This window comes from Zalophus californianus, chromosome 4 (genome assembly GCF_009762305.2).
Source record: "Zalophus californianus isolate mZalCal1 chromosome 4, mZalCal1.pri.v2, whole genome shotgun sequence".
Lineage (NCBI taxonomy): Eukaryota > Metazoa > Chordata > Mammalia > Carnivora > Otariidae > Zalophus > Zalophus californianus.
Window position 1 is genome coordinate 80,429,837 of NC_045598.1, and position 17,479 is coordinate 80,447,315.

The window sequence follows — 17,479 nt, forward strand, 5'->3', positions numbered from 1 at the left end:
ACTGGTATTCGGTGCTACAGTTCTACTATGTGCCACGGCCCATCACCGCTGTGTCTCTGATGTTGGGTTAAATAAGCATTTGCTTATTTAAATGCTTTTGTGTGTTCCCCTGAGAAACAGTAAGCCCCTTGAGGGCCAGGCCTGCGTGTGTTCTCTTTGTCCCTGTGTCCTCAGTGCTGAGCAGAGAGCACGGTCAATGAATGCTGTTGAGGGAAGTGTGTCCTGTGAACAGCAGGGACAGGGCGGTGATGGGGCCGTGAGGGTGACGTCACAGTGCTGGGCTGCCCCGAGGCCTCCAGAGCCGCATCTCGTCTGGGTCTCCTGCACTTACCGACGCACTGTCTGCACCACTGCAGGTGTCCATCCATTCTGGCTCTGCTGGTATTTTCTGTCACGTCGCGGCGATGAGAACAGATCCCAAGGCGACCACAACAATGTACCTGTGGATTGAGTTCAGGCCATTAAATTGCCATCATGCGGCCTATCTAATGTCATTATGGTCCAGTTCCAGCAAAGCAGAGAAATAGAGGGAAAAAAAAAATGACACAATTACCAATGGACGTGTTCTCAGACTTTTGAATGAGCCTGAAGGAAGAAGTGTCTGTAATAGATGGAATGGTACCTCCCCACACCCACACACGTGCGCGTGCATGCACACACACACACACACACAGAGCCGCCCCTTTGGAGGGGAAGTCTGTAACCCATAGGAGGAAAAGAATTACTAAACTAAGGCTTCACCTGCATGTAAGCCCAGGGCAGTCCCTCTGGAAACCTCTCCAGCCGAGTCTGTTTCCCAGGGGCTTATGGAGGAAATGTTGCAAATTCAAAAAGGGGAGTTTTGAAAAGCTGAGACCCTTAAGTCATGCTAGGTACTTACCTGGTGACATATGTTGTTTTGTATTTTACTTTGGGGTTAAAAAGAAGAGAGAACAAACAGCATTGCTGAACCACGAAATTGGGTGAAAACACATATTCAATGGCATATAATAGGCCCCTGCGTAATTTTATATTGAGTACCCTCCGGCTTCGATGTGCTAACTACAGAATGACTCTTAGAGATGCTGTTAAGGTAGTTTTCATTTGGAATTTTTCCCCTGAAAAGGTGCTTTAGGGACGTTCAGCTAGTTTCTGGCTTTAGCAGGTTTCCCGAGTAACACCTCGCAACAGCACATCGTGGGGCTCTCCTGTCTCTGCGTTCATATGCTTTCTTTTCTTTGTGTTGTTGTCCTGTGTGGCTCATTTCTTAGGGACAGACTTGTGCAAAATATCCACTTCTCTTGGCTTCTCCTACTTTTCATATCAGTCTCTCTCTTGTCACCTGGTCTTGCAAATAGGCCTGCGAACTTTGGGCATTCTTGTGTCTGAATATCATTTAAAAGATGCCTCCCACCTCCTCTCTAATTAGCTGTAATCAGGAAGGCTAGTTGGTGGACACATGGTGTCATCACTCTGTGAAATGCTGCCTGATGGCTATAACCACAGCCATATGTTCTCGGTGAAACATGGCTGTAATCACCCGCAACAGCTGATGGAAGAGGAAGCCTCGGCTCTGCACTTGCTCCTGCTTTATTCTCAAAACCTGTGAGGCACTTTGCAGATCAGCTTAATATTTTCTCTTTGCCTTCACTGCTTCTGCTAAATTTCCTTTGTATTTTAGCTTCAGTTCTTTCCAACATATATTTGAGCTTGAAATTGCAGTTATCAAAGGAATATGTCTAGCACCTTCCGGTTTAACACACAACACTTTAATTAGGATGGCCTCTCTTAAAATCCTGCACTACACACATTACCCAGGTTTCTAAAACTAAGTGGCTATCAAGAAAGAGGATAAAACCATCAAAATTTTCACAGTGAATGAACAAGAATTTCTCAGCAAAGTTCAATAGATTTGCCCTGAACTGGTGCAGCTTATAAAACCCTCGAGCTTAATTGCTTTCCTGCATTTTGGCAAGAAAAATAGCTGACTTGCAATGGAGTAGAAAGAGAGGTTTGGAAGAAAGTGTCTTTTAAGAAAAGCTTCCAATGAAAATTTCAATCAATATTTTCAATCCCAGAAGACTAGATAAAATATGATATTATGTTCCGGGCACTAAGAGATTGTGGAGAGGCTTGTTTTTCAGCGTCGGGAGGAGAGCAGTTGGAGGAGTATCCCTTCCCACTGCGATGTGGACAGTGAGCTGCCGGCTGGCGTTTCAGCAATGCCCCATGTCCGAGGTCTAAGACGGTGGCCCTCGGATGCCCCCTCCTCACGGGACCAGGGTGGATTCCTGGTTTCGGGGCTGGCTGTGAGACACAGATGTCTGACTTCACTGTGAAAAAGGGTGAGAGGAGCCAGGGATGAGACATGTAATGTACTCTGTGTCTCTCCACTTAGCATCATTTGGCTGCGTATTAAAGTAACCAGACAAAATTGAGTGCAGAGTGGAGGCACTGATTGCTTTTAAGCCTTCACTTTCCCATTCAGAAATGTTTTAGATTACCAAGTTTGATAGCGAGTTTTCTACCTTTAAGATTTCATATATACATATATAGATTATCAAAAGCTCATTTTATTGCCTCTTTAATGCTTTTAGGGCTTTGTTAAAACAAGGCTCTCACCCTTTACCCTTTTTTGCCTTTTTTTTTTTTTTACCTTGGATGTACTGCGCAGGCTATTAAACTGTGTGCAGGTGATTGATCTCTTTAATAAAAGCAAGTTCTTTAGTAAGCAAAGAGTGATAAAGATAAACAAATGTACTGGTTTGTCCAGTGCTTTGGAGATTATGGTAACACGAGGGCATCAAGAAAGCCTATTAACAGATAAGTTAGATGAAACACATCAATTCTGATCTCAGTAAGTCGGGAAACCATTCCCTTTAAGTTAATTTTATCCATGTTTTCTCTTCATTTGTAATACTTTGTGGGTTTTAACAGGAAATATTTAATAGTGTGCAGTGCAGTCCATAGATAAACGATGTTGGCAATTTCTCCACCTAACTGCTAGTCAGGCCTTTGGTGAGGTACACAACGCCCTGCAGTTTATCATCTCGCTTTCTAGATTGTTTTGGAAGATCATTGAGGGGGCTGAGACTCCCCAGAGTCCTGGGCTCTAATCCTGTCATATTTTTTAAAATGCTGGAAGGTATAAGGTTACATGGTAAGGTGGTTTTACATAGGCATTTCTTCAGCTCGTCACCATGGCACGTTCTTTCCATGGTAACCGCTGTTTCCATGGCACATTCTGTAAGCTCCCTCCAGAGTGGCTGAGGGGTTTATGAAGATGTTCACCCACCCACAAGTGTGCACACACACTAGCCTTCTTTCTTTCTCACAGGCACAGATTCAGCCCACCATGTATGTGACTGGAGGCACATTTTCTAACAGATTCACTAAATGGAACAAAGCTCATGTTAAAATAAAATCTGCTTTTCTCTCTATTATGTGATGAGACGAATAGCTACTGATGTGGCCTTTTCAAATAATGTGAAAATATAACAAAAGACCGGCGTTGTCCTCAATGACATGGAGAAACAGGATAAAATCTGGGAGGCAAAATTTGACAGAAAAGACAGTCAGCCCTGGACCAGATTTTCTAAATTTATCTCCATTTTTTAGACCCTGAGCTAAGTCTATACTCAGCATCATGTTAGATGCTGTGGAGCATAAAAGAGATTTATGTCCACGGGGACCTTGCGTTTTCTGCAGGCTTGGGGGGGAATGAGATTTAGACACATGTAATAATTAGAAAACAATATAACACTGTAAATAATGACAATAAATTTTTCATGTGGGATAACTTCAACATTTTTAGGTTTGGGGGCAAACAACACAGCTGTTATTTATTTTAAAAAAATTCCCATCAATTTTATTCTTAGGACTGGAGAAACCAAAACATTTGTGGAGAATGTACTGGCTTAGGTAGATATAATGGTAAATGAGGTGCTGATTAATTTTCAAGGCTAAACAACAGTTCTGTTCCCTTGTCACTGATTACATAATTGGTATCTTATCCTTTCTCAGTATAGGTGGTTGCTTCAGAAATTAAATTCCAAATGCTGGAAGTCAGATGTGTCCTCATCTGGTCCATGCAAATCCAGTTAAGCCGAATCTTCATCCTAATGGCTATTCTCATATTATCCTTTTGCTCTGATAGAGCAGAATATCGCTTTGGGGTTAAACAATTGCATTTGAATTCTGGATCTTTCACTTGTTGACTTGAGGCCTTAGCCAAATTAACTGACCTCTCTGAACAAGAGCAGCAAAATATTACTGATATGAGAGTGGGGTATGTATGTTCCTCTTATGGCAAGTGTGAGGATTAAATGAGATATTGATATGCTCAATAAATGGTGGTTTATTTGTTCTCTCTGTTCAACTAATATGCATTAATGTTCCACTACGGTGCAGGCATTGTGTTGATGTTGTGCATATAGCAGGATTGATTTCTGGCCTCTGGGGATCTCACACACAGACACTGAAGTGGGAAAATAGGACGACCCGTGATCCTGGAATGGAGGCTCCGTGAATGCCCGGTGGCACTGTTTTCTGTTCTTGCTCACAACTGGATCACAAGCCCTTAGAACAATGCCTGCACACAGTCGGTACTCGATAAATATTTGTTGTACGGTTAAATACAATAAGAGAAAAATAGAAAGGTGACCAAACCTGGGATATAAAGGAATGGTAACCAGAGGAAGTGATACATAACAAAACCGTAAAGCATAGGCAAGTTAGCCTGGAAGGGTAGGAAGATTTGATTTCGTTGAGTATGAGAGAACTGCTTTTCACTTGCTTTTTATCTGGGGTCTGTACTTTTTCCATGATGTCTCCATGGCTAAATTCTTTCATATTTATTTGTGTTTCGGACAAATTGATGTGCAATGAGTATGGGGTTTTATTTGGCGTTTGTAATATCCCAACTGGCGTTCTTAACTGAGGCTCATACTAACTTCGGACTATTTAGGTCTCCCAAGAGTGCTGCAGCCAGGTCCTCCTTGCTTACTTGAAGGTGTCACTTGTCTATGCACTCGTGAATTCATTTGGTAGACACATATTAATTCAGCACCCACCATATGCAAGATAGTAGCTCTGTACCATGATGGGAACAAAAGCTGATCGACAGGCATTGGGTCTATCCTCAAGGAATTGACAGTTCCCCAAATTGGGGAGTTTGTGGAGGGAATTGATGCTAGAAGGAAAATAGGGTCTCTAACAGCTGTGGGCCGTGCCCGGTCCATCGGCAAGTGGTTTTGGCATAAGAAGCATAGAAATTAGCAGACCATGCCTCCAGATCTTTCCCTCCTACAGTTGAATCAAATCTGTTAAAGTGAGCCCTGCTTGAGTATGGTTCTGGGAAACTGTTCTTGGTAAAGAAAAGTATAAGTAGTCATACCCAATTCATTACTTTTTTCAAGGAACATTTATTTATTTCCCAAATGTGTCTGACACTTTCCATAAAGAGTTTTCATTTTTCTCGGCAAGAAAAATAAGATAACTGTATGAAGCAACTAAGGAAGAACTGAAGCCTGGAGCCCCCTTGGAGATTCAGAATAAAGATAATAGAAATTGTGGGTTGAAATGAAACTAAGAAAATGTTATAAAAGTGCTATGTCTCCAATTGTACCTCAAAACAACAGCATCAACAACAGTAGTGAGGGATTTGGGTGGGTAGAGATGAAGGGGAAAGGTGTGATGGAGAACCTACAAAGGATGAAGGCAGAAACAAGTCTGGTACATTATGTTAAGTGAAAGAAACCAAACACAAAACATCAAGTATCTTATGATTCCACTTAGATTAAATGTCTGGAGAAGGCAAATCTATGGAGACAGAAGAGGGGGCTGCAGATAACAATGGGATTAACTATAAATGAGCACAAAGGATCTTCTTGGGGTGATAGAAATATCTAAGACTAGATTATAGTGATGGTTGTATGACTTGGTAAACTTACTAAAAATCAATGAATTATGAGCTTAAAGTAGGTGAATTTTATATTATGTAAATTATGCCCTAAAAGTGTTTTTTTTTTAAATTTTTTTAAGATTTTTTTATTTATTTGTGAGAGAGAGAATGAGAGACAGAGAGCATGAGAGGGAGAAGGGTCAGAGGGAGAAGCAGACTCCCCGCTGAGCAGGGAGCCCGATGTGGGACTTGATCCTGGGACTCTGGGATCATGACCTGAGCCGAAGGCAGTTGCTTAACCAACTGAGCCACCCAAGGCACCCTAAAAGTGTTGTTGTTGTTGTTTTTAATATAGCTGGAAGAAATGAGTGTAGTATGAGTAAGGAACAGTAAAGAAATTGCCATGGTTGCAGTAGGGGGCTCAGAGTCTCAGAGCAGGGAAATAAATTGACCAAAGTCACATGGCTGATAAGAGGTAGATCTTGGTAAGAGGTAGAACTATCTGGCTCCATTATAAGATTGGATAAGTGAAGTGGTGCCAATTGGGGAAAAATATTGGATTAATTGGGAGAAGAAGATAGGTTTTATTTGAAAAGCTATCTGGGATATTTTTGACTCCTCAGTAGAAAACAGGCATGCTCAAAGTGGCATTTTAGGAAGCGTAATTTAGTCACAGGATTCATAGATGGAATATAGTTTAATGAGCATAGTTATTCAGGTGAGGTAAACTTAGGTAAGCGCTAGGAAAGAAAAGGGGGGTGTACACTTTGATGGAAGAAGAGTCCGGTTATGGTGACCGATCCCATAGGATTAATTATATATGAAAATGCTTTGTAAACTAATAAGTGTTAAAAAACTTAAGTAACGAATCTTTGCTATCGGGCATACTGAAAGCAGTAATCAAATGAGCAGGGAAACTCAAGATGTTGGAGAGAAAAGTGATAAGTGTGGGAATAATATCCTTGAGGGCACTGTGGGTAGAGAGGGAGGGGTTCTTCAAAGAAGGTGGCAGAGAAATTAAAACAGCACGCCATGCACACGTAACACTGTGTGAGTCAAGCCCAGTGCTGGACACTGCTGATGTTTCTTAGAGGTTTTGGTTGCATGTGACAGAAAAACTATTCAAGCTAACAGAAGAAAAATGGACCATATATCCTCACAATATTAGAAAGTCCAGGAATTGGGTGCTTAAGCAGTGTGAGAATTCTGCCTATTTAAATCTTTCAGCTCTACTTTCCTCTGTTTTAACGACATTCTTAGGCTGGCTCTCCTCTTTCTATGGCAAAAATAACCACTAACAACTCTAGATTTGCATGTTCCTGGTAGTTAGCAATCCCAGAAATTATGAGAAGTTTCTGTCCCAGTCATTATCAGATGAGCTGCCAGGTGGACTCTGATCAGCTTCACTTGGGTCATGTCCATGAGCCAACTCCTGTGGTTAAAGGTGTTTGTTCTCTTCTTGGCCAGGCCAGAGCCTTTTGTCCCATCCCACGGGCACAGTCAGCCTCATTCAAGCCAAAAGGAGAGTGTGGTTTTATTACTGAAGATGGAAAAAGGACCAGAAGAAACCCCCCCAAATGTGCCCACTACAAGCTGTTGTGTTGGAATCTCATAAGCTTTCTCCAAGAGGCTTTGTTCTTTCCATTTTAAAGATGTGGAGACCAGATCCTGGAAAAGCTAAGAAATTTGCCTAAGGGTGTATAGCTACAAATAAAATTGTAAAGCTGAGATTTGAATTCATGTCCCTTTGTTCCAAAGCCTCACCCTTTTGAAGAGAATAGTTGATGTACAGCAGATAGATGCAGAAATGAAAAGGGAAGAACACATGAAAATCTCTCCTTTGGGATATTAAACACAACTACAAATCAACTTGAATCGGTAGGCAGTGTTGATGAAGGGAGAGGTGGGAAAATCTGGGGGGTGGGGAGAGAGTGTGATTAGTTTAGCTGTGAGCTGTTAGAGGAGAGGGTTTGGAATACCACTTCAGGTTATGAACCAGGACTCAGTGACAGGTGGAAATAGACTTGCCAAGTAATGGAAAAGCCAAATTGTAGTTGGAGCTGGTGATTCAAGTTAGGGGTTATTTCAGGAAGCACTCTCTTGCCTGATGACAACACAAAAGTAGAAACAGTGGACATTTTAAATGACCAAGTCATGGTACTTTCTCACAGGGAGAGTGCCATGGGCTTGGCTCTGTGGTAGACTCTAATCCTCGAGGATGAACTGGCAGGCACAGCTTGGTCAACGCTGAGGGAGGTAGAAGGGTGTGTTTTGATGGCAGGCCTACTGCAAGCTGGCTGCAGATACGTGAAACTGGAGAGGCTGAACGGAAGGGGGCCGCTAAGAGCAAGAAAATTTCAATGCTTAACGGGTAGAAGTACTATGAGTAAGTGATTGGAGTTCGGGGAGCTGCTGAGGAAGGAGAGTGGTAATCAAGAAATGGAAGCAAAGTGCAGGACAACTCATACTCATCTGAGTAAGGACAAAGCTCCAAGTTGGGCTCTGTGCTCAGTGGGAAGTCGGCTTCTCTCTCTCTCTCTCTCTCCCCCTGAGAAATCCCCTCTGACTGAGAGACGTCAGATAATCTGACACAAGCCAGGTCTTTTTCCAGGTAAGGACATCGAAAAGCTTTGATGCACAGAAGTGTGTTTTGACCGCCTGATGATTTGCACAGTTACAAAGAACATGGACTTCCGAATCAGTTAGACCTTGGTCTGAATGCTGCTCTGTTATTTGCTGCTTGTATACACGGGCAAGATATTGATCTGAGTGTGACTTTTCTCATCTATAAAATGGAGATAATTATATATGTGTATATATATATATATATATATATATATATATATATATATATATATGAGAGAGAGAGAGAGCGAGCCTACCATTCACGGATAGGAAATAGGTAGCTTGTCATAATAATGGCAAGTTTTAGGATGCTTTGCCCTTAAAAAACTTTGTTTTACTCTGAGGTAAGTAAAGAATAAAACCCTGAGTTCTGGTTTGACCTGAGAAGTCAAAATTGGACTGTCTGCAAACAAGATTAACTAGCCTGAGTTATTTTATTCCTTCTTCAAGCAACCTAAGTTTCATTTAATGTATTTATAATATAAACATCATCCAAGTTCTCTTTAAATTGTGGAATGTCGTATTAGATGTGCTGGTATTGGGAGGATCTATTGCGTAATTGACGTTGGGTCGTCTTGCATTGCCTGGGTCTCCATCTGTTGGTCCACCTTGGCTCTGCTTGGGGGAACGGCTACTATTTTGTATCCAGTGGCCTGATGGTGCCCCACAAGTATCCAACCATCCTTTTATCCTCCTTGACCTTATGAATATCTGACTCCCATGCTTAAGAAGCATGAGCCATATCTTCTTGTTAAAAATCTTTTGGTACTTGGGGTGCCTGCGGGACTCAGTTGGTTGAACATCTGACTCTTGATTTTGGCTTGGGTCGTCATCTCAGGGCTGTGGGATCGAGCCCCAAGTTAGGCTCTGCACTCAGTGGGAAGTCTGCTTCTCTCTCTCTCTCCCTCTCTCTCTGCCCCCCTCCATACCACCCCCAACACACACTAGCTTGCTCTTTAAAATAAATAAATAAATCTTAAAATAACTTCGGTACATTACATCCATTCTGTATTTGCACAGGGTGACTGATGTGGATGCAAAGAGAACAACAATCATTGAGATTCATTTATTGATTTTTCATTCATTCATTCAACAAAACTTTATTTGAAACTTTGTATATACAAAGCATGACTAGGTGCTCTGATAAATACACATGAGAAGAATACACGTTCCAAGGCCTTAAGGACCTGACAGTCTAGCTTACTGGCTGTGAGATATTAGGCCTTGTACAACAACGGGAGAGTGTTTTTCCCTTCACACTGGGCTCTGCAGTGTATGTGGAACAATCTAAATAGTTCTTTTCTTAATCAGCTTGAGAGGGAAAAAAAAGTCAACTGGGCCTTTCCCTTCTTTGATATTTGAGATATTCTTGGAATGGTATTTCATTGCCCTTTGGTGGAATAGCTTACAAAAGCCAAATAATACTTTGTGTAAACTACAGACTTCCCTGAAAGAGTGTGTTTGAAATTTTTGACTCAGCTAACTTTCTGTCAAGTTAAACACCCAATATCAGGAAGGAATTTGAGCATTTGTAGAGAATTCTAACAAATTAAGAAAGAATTAAAGAAAATTCATTAGGGTCAACAAGCTAGTGGGAGCTTTGTTTTATTAAATGTATCCCCCAAACTGATTTTTGTCGTTTTATTAAGATATAATTAGCATGCAACACTGTATAAGTTTAAAGTGTGCAGCATAATGAAAACGTACATCTATATTGTGAAATGATTGTCATAGTAAGTTTAGCTAACATCTATCACCTCATATAGTTATAAATTTTTTTCCCTTGTGATGAGAACTTTTAACATTTTACTCTCTTAGCAACTTTCAAATATGCCTTACAACACTGTTAACTAGTCATCTTATTGTACATTACATCTCCAATCCTTATTTGTCTTATAACTGGAAATTTGTATGTTTTGACCACCCAATTTCCCCACCTCTCACCCCCTGCTTCTGGCAATCACAAATCTGATATTTTTTTCTTTCTTTTTTTTTATAAACTTTTTTATTTTTAAAGACTTTATTTATTTATTTGTCAGAGAGAGAGACACAGCGAGAGAGGGAACACAAGCAGGGGGAGTAGGAGAGGGAGAAGCAGGCTTCCCGCTGAGCAGGAAGCCCGATGAGGGACTCGATCCCAGGACCCTGGGATCATGACCTGAGCCGAAGGCAGACACTTAACGACTGAGCCACCCAGGCGCCCTGATATTTTTTTCTATGAGTTTTTTTGTTTGATTGATTCCACATATAAGTGATATCATATAGTATTTGTCTTTTTCTGTCTGACTTATTTTGCTTAGCGTAATACCCTCAAGATCCATCTATGTTGTTGCAAATGTCAAGATATCCTTCTTTTTCATGGCTAAATAGTATTCCATATATATGTGTGTGTGTGTGTGTGTATATATATATATATATACACACACATACATATATATATTATCTTCATTTTCTTTATACATTCATCAGTGACTACTTAGGTTGTTTCCATGTCTTGGTCATGCGGCAGTGAACATGAGACTACAGATATGTCTTTGAAAGAGTGATTTTGTTTCTTTCAAATATATACTCAGCAACGGAATTGTTGGATCATATAGTAGTTCTATTTTTAATTTTTTGGGGAACCTCCATTCTGTTTTCTATTGATGGTTGTACTGATTTACACTCCTACCACTAGTGTACAAGGGTTCCCTTTTCTTCACATTTTTAGCAGTATTTATCTTTTATCTTTTTGATGCTAGACATTCTAACAGGCCTGAGGTGATATCTCATTGTAGTTTTGATTTGCATTTCCCTATTGATTAGTGATGTTGTACACCTTTTCATGCACCTGTTAATCATTTGAATATCTTCTTTGGAAAAATGTCTGTTCAGGTCCTTTTTCATTTTTAAATTGGATTAGTTTTTTTGGTTTTGTTTTTCATGTTTTGGTTTTTTGTTATTGAGTTGTATGAATTCTTTATGGATCGTGAACATCCAAACTGATTTTTAAATTATTATTGATTTGGATTACATGATGCTCACCCCAATTTTGCATTTCTGGCTACCTATATGCTATGGAGGCATAGTGTGTGTAGGCCTCTTTCATAAGTTCTCTCAGATCAGCTTAAAGGGTATATTTAAAGCATAGTGTTCAAGTGCACTAAGTACTATCCTTCATATTCAGTGGAGGAAGCTGAGGCATGGAATGGTCCAGAAACCACTTTGAAACAGTATGAACGGTAGCAATATGAGGACTTAAAACCAGCTCTCGACTTATTTTTATTGGACATTCTTGGATTGTTCGTCTTTAATTTCCTAACCACTTTCTAGTTTATTTGGCAAACCATGCCCTCCCCAGTACTAAGAGTAGAACCTTATTTTCCCCATTCTCCTACTTGCCCATCAGTCAGTCTTCAAATATACATGAATTTTGGAAAGTATTTCTAAAAGGTTAGCTTTTAAGTTTCACCGAATTTTCACCAGCTCCCTTTAGCACTTCCTGATGAATCAGAATATTGTAAAGATTTAGAGCAGGAGTAAAAAAAGAACTGGGTTTTGGTTACCATTTATTCGTAACCAGAGCAAGTTATTTAATATTATGGTAGATTGCATTGGTGCTCTGCAAAGCTTCACTTTCTTCCACTTCTTCCATGGGATCTGTGTTCTTCCACAAGAATGATATAACTTTTGGCTGTGTCATTTACTTTGTTCAGCCATGTCATCAAGAAGAAGCTTTGATTGAATGTAACCAACATAGAGTATCATAAATGTACTTAATGATTTGGTTTGCTCTCTTTTACTTCTGCCATCAGCCATGAAAAGAGCATGCTCTGAGTAGCTGTTGGTCCCAGAAGAAAGAAGTCTTGAGCAGATTTAAACCCAAACTGCTGCCTGTAGCCGGGGCCTAGTTTGCTAATCCCAGTTTAGCCCACAGAGCCATCCTAGCCAACCCATAAACTTACTGATAAGAAAACTAAATGTTTGTTTTTGTAAGTCATGGACATTTTGGGTTGTTTGTTATGCAGCATTATCATAGTAATAGCTGACTAACACAATTTCTCTGTCTCAAATTCCTGATCTATAATGTGGAATAATATTCATACTATATTTAATTCTTTAATGTTTGAAGATTCATTGAGATGATATATATGTAACATGTTTAGAACATTGTCACATTGTAGAAGTACCTCCACTATTATACGTTATTTAGTGAACTATGCTCACCCCCAAGTAAGTACATCAGTAAATATATGTTACTATGCTTATATCACCTTGATATAACAGAGTAACACCTGCCAATAAAGGAGTCCAAGCAAACACTATGAGAGAGCTGAACTCATCAACTCCCTGAATCCTTGCTTAGATAATGGGCAACATGAGCCCCTTGATGGGTAGTGGGTCTCTTCATTCTACAAAATACCTTAGCACTTGTGCCTGTGTCTACGACCTGCAGAGCAGATTAAGAATGTATTGAGGACTGAAGTAGGCACCGTTGAGGCCCAGCTGACATTCCCTAGGCCCATGTCTGAGTTGCATACACACTGAAAGCTTTCTATCTCAGACACTTGTATATCTCGACTTCTCAGCCTGAGAGCTTTCTCTGCTGCCATGGCAGCTTGGTTAGCAGGGTAGCCAAGAAGTGCCTCTGGGGCAATCTTTAAGCCACGAGAGACGGCAGTTGGGCTAAGGAGTTCTCGAGTGTTCCTGTTCCTCTATGAGACGTTTTGAGTAATATTTTACTAGATTCCAGCAGAATTGAGCCCCAGTTTCCAAAAATGGTAACCTGTTCACTGGCATACCATTTACCGGGTTTTCTTTTTCCCTTTCCTGTCTCGCTGCCCTCCTCCCTCACTTGCACTTCTATGGATTACAATCCCCAAAAAAACTGCCTGAACTCAAGTCTTTTTCTCAGAATGTGCTTTTTTTATGGGTAACCCACTCAGGCAGTGAATTAACCCATCTTTCCTCCTTTTATTTATCCTGTCTGTTCGTGGGCCAGAAGGACCATGGCAGACATCTACACTTATGTTGATAAATCAGTAATTAATTTTTTAAGTATCTTCTCTTTAATTCTGCAGCTAATGGAAGCTGGTGTTTTTATATGGGTAGGGTTGTTACCTCAGTGGAAGAAAGCTGCTTCACCCAAGGTTGCTCTCCTCAATTTGATACATCTCTGAAGGGGATTCTTACCCTCCCAGCCACCCATACAGCTGGGATGACTAGGGCCTCTTACAACTGCATTACAACTCAACTTCTCATTCCATCCATTCCTGCTTTTCTTTCTTTCCCTTAGCTGTCATTCCCAAGAGCACTTTCCAGTCAACCTCCTGCTTGCAAATCGCTCTTTCAGGGTCTACTTGGTGCCAGGAGTGGTCCTGGGATGTAGACTCTAAAATGGGATGTTGAGCTGGAGCAGCCACTGGCCAACAGACAATGAGGACTCCATCACAGAGAGGAAGGGGGTTACTGATTGCCCTTGACTTGCTATTGTGGTGCAGTTGGTGTAAGTGGTAATGAACTGTGACGGGACACCAGTGGCAGAGAATGCCTTGGCAGGTGTGATATCTCAGAGATTTGAGAGGTGCAGGGGAAGTGGTCACTGCAGACTGCAGAGTCCCATAGCTGTTGCTTTGAATTGTTCCTGATTTAGTGAATGGAACAGAACACAGACTCCAGAAATAGACCTACATTTTTTTTTAAAGATTTTATTTATTTATTTATTTGAGAGAGAGAGAGAGAGAGAGAATGAGAGATAGAGAGCATGAGAGGGAAGAGGGTCAAGGGAGAAGCAGACTCCCCGCTGAGCAGGGAGCCCGATGCGGGACTCGATCCCGGGACTCCAGGATCATGACCTGAGCCGAAGGCAGTCGCTTAACCAACTGAGCCACCCAGGCACCCTAGACCTACATTTATAAGTCATTAGATTTTCAACAAAGATGCCAAAGTGACGAGTAAAAAAAAAAGTGGTCATGACAACAGCTTCTGGAACACCTGGATTCCAGGTGGATAACCACGTACTTTGGTCCTATTTCATAACACACACAAAAATTAATCCAATATGAGTCTTAGACTTTAATGTAAAATCCCAAACTACAAAGCTTCTAGAAGATAATACAGAAGAATAATGGTAGGCAAAGATTTTGTAAGCAGGATAAACAGGAATAATAATTTTTAAAAATAGTAAGTTATACTTTATTAAAATGAAAAACTTCTGCTCATAAAAAGACATCAGCAAGAAAAATATTAGACAAGCCAGAGACTATAGTAAAATATTATATATATTACACATTAAAATGTGTATTATATATTAAACACTTAATTTAATAAAATAAGTATCTTTAATAAGGTCCTCAAATACAGATACACAAAAAATTCCTTCCACTCAATAATAAAACAACTGGCAAAAGATTTGAACAGTTCAGACATTTTACAAGGAAATATGGTCAATAAATACCAGAAAAACTGCTTGACATTATTAGTCACAAGGGAAATGTAAATACGGTCGGAATTAATTACCACTTCACACCCACTAGAATGGCTAAAATTAAAAAGACTATAAACACTAAATGTTGGCGAGGAACTAGAGAATCTGAAACTCATACAAACTGCTAGAGGGAGTATAAAGTGGTACAAGGACCTAGAATAGAGTTTGGCAGTTTCTTATAAAGTTAAACATAACCTACCCTATGACACAGAAATTATATTCCTAAGTATTTACCCAAGAAAAAGGAAATAGTATGTCAGAAAAGACTTAACTGGAATTTCAGAGCAGCTTTATTTACAAAAGTCAAACCCAAGTTTCTACCAACAGGAGAATGGATAGACCAGTTTTAGTTTATTCATACAATGCTACTCAACAGTAAAAAGGAGCTAAATACAAACATATGCGGTAGCATGAATGAGTCTCAAAAACATGCCGAAGGAAAGAAGCAAAACGCATGAGAATACATTGTGTATGAGCATCCAGAATATGCAAAACGAACCTATAGTGGAAAAGATCACAATAGTAGTTTCTCTTGGGCATAGAAACTGACTGAGAAGGGGCCCTTAGGAACTTTCTAAGGTGATGTCAATATTTTATATATTGATAGGAGTATGGTGTTCGGGTATATTCATTTGTCAAAACTCATCAAACGATAACACTTAAAAGCAGAGTATTTCACTGTGTATAAAATATACTTGTGTAAAAGAAAATGTTCTAGAGGGGCGGGGGTGGAGGAGGGGTTAGCCTGGTGATGGGTATTAAAGAGGGCACGTTCTGCATGGAGCACTGGGCGTTATGCGCAAACAATGAATCATGGAACACTACATCAAAAACTAATGATGTAATGTATGGTGATTAACATAACATAATAATAATAAAAAAAAGAAAAAAAGAAAGGGATAAAATATAAAAGCAAGTACGCTAGGATTTTACCAAAACTTTGGATACAGGCTATTTTGGGCTTGATTAAGTTTCATATTCTCTCCCTTTAAATTATTTGTTGAGGGAATGATCATGAGGGAGAGTGTTTTTACATAAATAAATTGCTGTCACAAATTCCTAACCTAGAAATCCTTTCTGGGAATACAATTAGAAGTATGGACCAAACTGTATAATGTAAAGTTGTTTATTGAGATGTTTGATAATATATTTAGAGATAAAGTATTTAATGAAACCAAAATGGTCAAAAAATTATGGCACATTTGTAGGATGAATTATTTCATAGCTAAAAATATTAAATACAGGTATTCTCCATTTTTCAGAAGTTCACTTACACCATTTCACTTTTACCAAAGATCTACATTGGTATCTGTTTCCGCTAACCAAAAGCTATCCAAAGAGAATTTTTTTACTCTTACAAAAAAAAAAAAAAAAGAAGAAGAAGAAGAAGAAGAAAAAGAAGCAGAAAGAAAAAAGACATTGGGCGTTTGTTCTGCAGCAAGCCCTCCCAGAGGCCGCGCGCACCCCCAGCCGCAGAGCAGCCCCGCCAACCTCCTTCCCTGAACTACACTCAGCATCGGGGCATCAAGCCACAGTATCTTTGAACTGTGTCTGTGAGCATCTGTGCTTTATCTGGATTTATTTTTTGCATCTGTTAGCAGAGCTAACAGTCCTGAGGTATTAGAAAAGCCTAAGAGAGGTTATTTTTTGGGTCTGGGAAACTCTCAAAATTTTTTTCCATATACTGTTTTTGCTTTCACCGTTTCAGCTTACAAAAGTTTTCACAGGAATGCTCTGCTTTCAGACAGCGGGGGACACCTGTAACTGTTATATAATGAGGAGGTAATAGTAAATTAACAGGGAACAACCTAGAATATAGAACTGAATAGGTAGCATGATTTCATCCGTACAAATAAGAGATGAGTGGAAACTCCTAGACGAACATGCACCAGATTAATAATAATGGTTATTCTGGGCTTGTGGAAGGCTTTTATTTTATTCTTTTTCAACTTGATTATCTGCATTTCTACTTACCCTTTTCTATTCTGCAATGAATCACAAGCATTAGAAAGTTTAAACAGTAAAACAAAAGTAAAACCTAATAAAGCCCAGAGCTTTTTATTTTTTCTTCCCCTTCTTCTTTGCTCTTCTGCAGGCATCCAGAAATGGGTAAATCATCTATAGAAGCACATGGGAAAACCCACCACGCTTTCTCAGAAAACCCACCACGCTTTCTCAGAAACCAGCTGCTCAGTTCTTGCATAAAGAGGATGCTGAATTAGATTTTTTTAAAACCTTCCTGATGAAACCGGCTCTCCTCTGGCTCTCTCCCTCATCTCTCCTCTCCATTCGGCTCCAATTCTGCTAGTCTCTGAACCATGAAGAGCAGTGATGCTCTTTAGAAGATTCTAGCAAACACTGATATCACCAACTTCCATGCCATTCTGGAAATACATTTAATTTGGCTCCATTTCCTAGTCTGCAAACTTGTTTTAATCAAAATTGGAATCAGTGCGATAAGAAGTCATGTACATCTCAGGCCCACTGTTTGGTATTTTGCTGAAATT

General features: G+C 40.0%; 1 long non-coding RNA gene across 1 annotated transcript in view; it reads left to right on the forward strand.

Moving 5' to 3' along the window:
* The window catches only part of LOC113916330, a 45,388-nt gene extending 28,125 nt beyond the window's left edge, over window positions 1-17,263 (forward strand). Inside the window, exon 5 of the long non-coding RNA XR_003517910.1 lies at window positions 17,068-17,263. This is a non-coding gene — a long non-coding RNA (uncharacterized LOC113916330). The remainder of the gene's footprint in view (window positions 1-17,067) is intronic.
* Window positions 17,264-17,479: the final 216 nt, after the last annotated feature.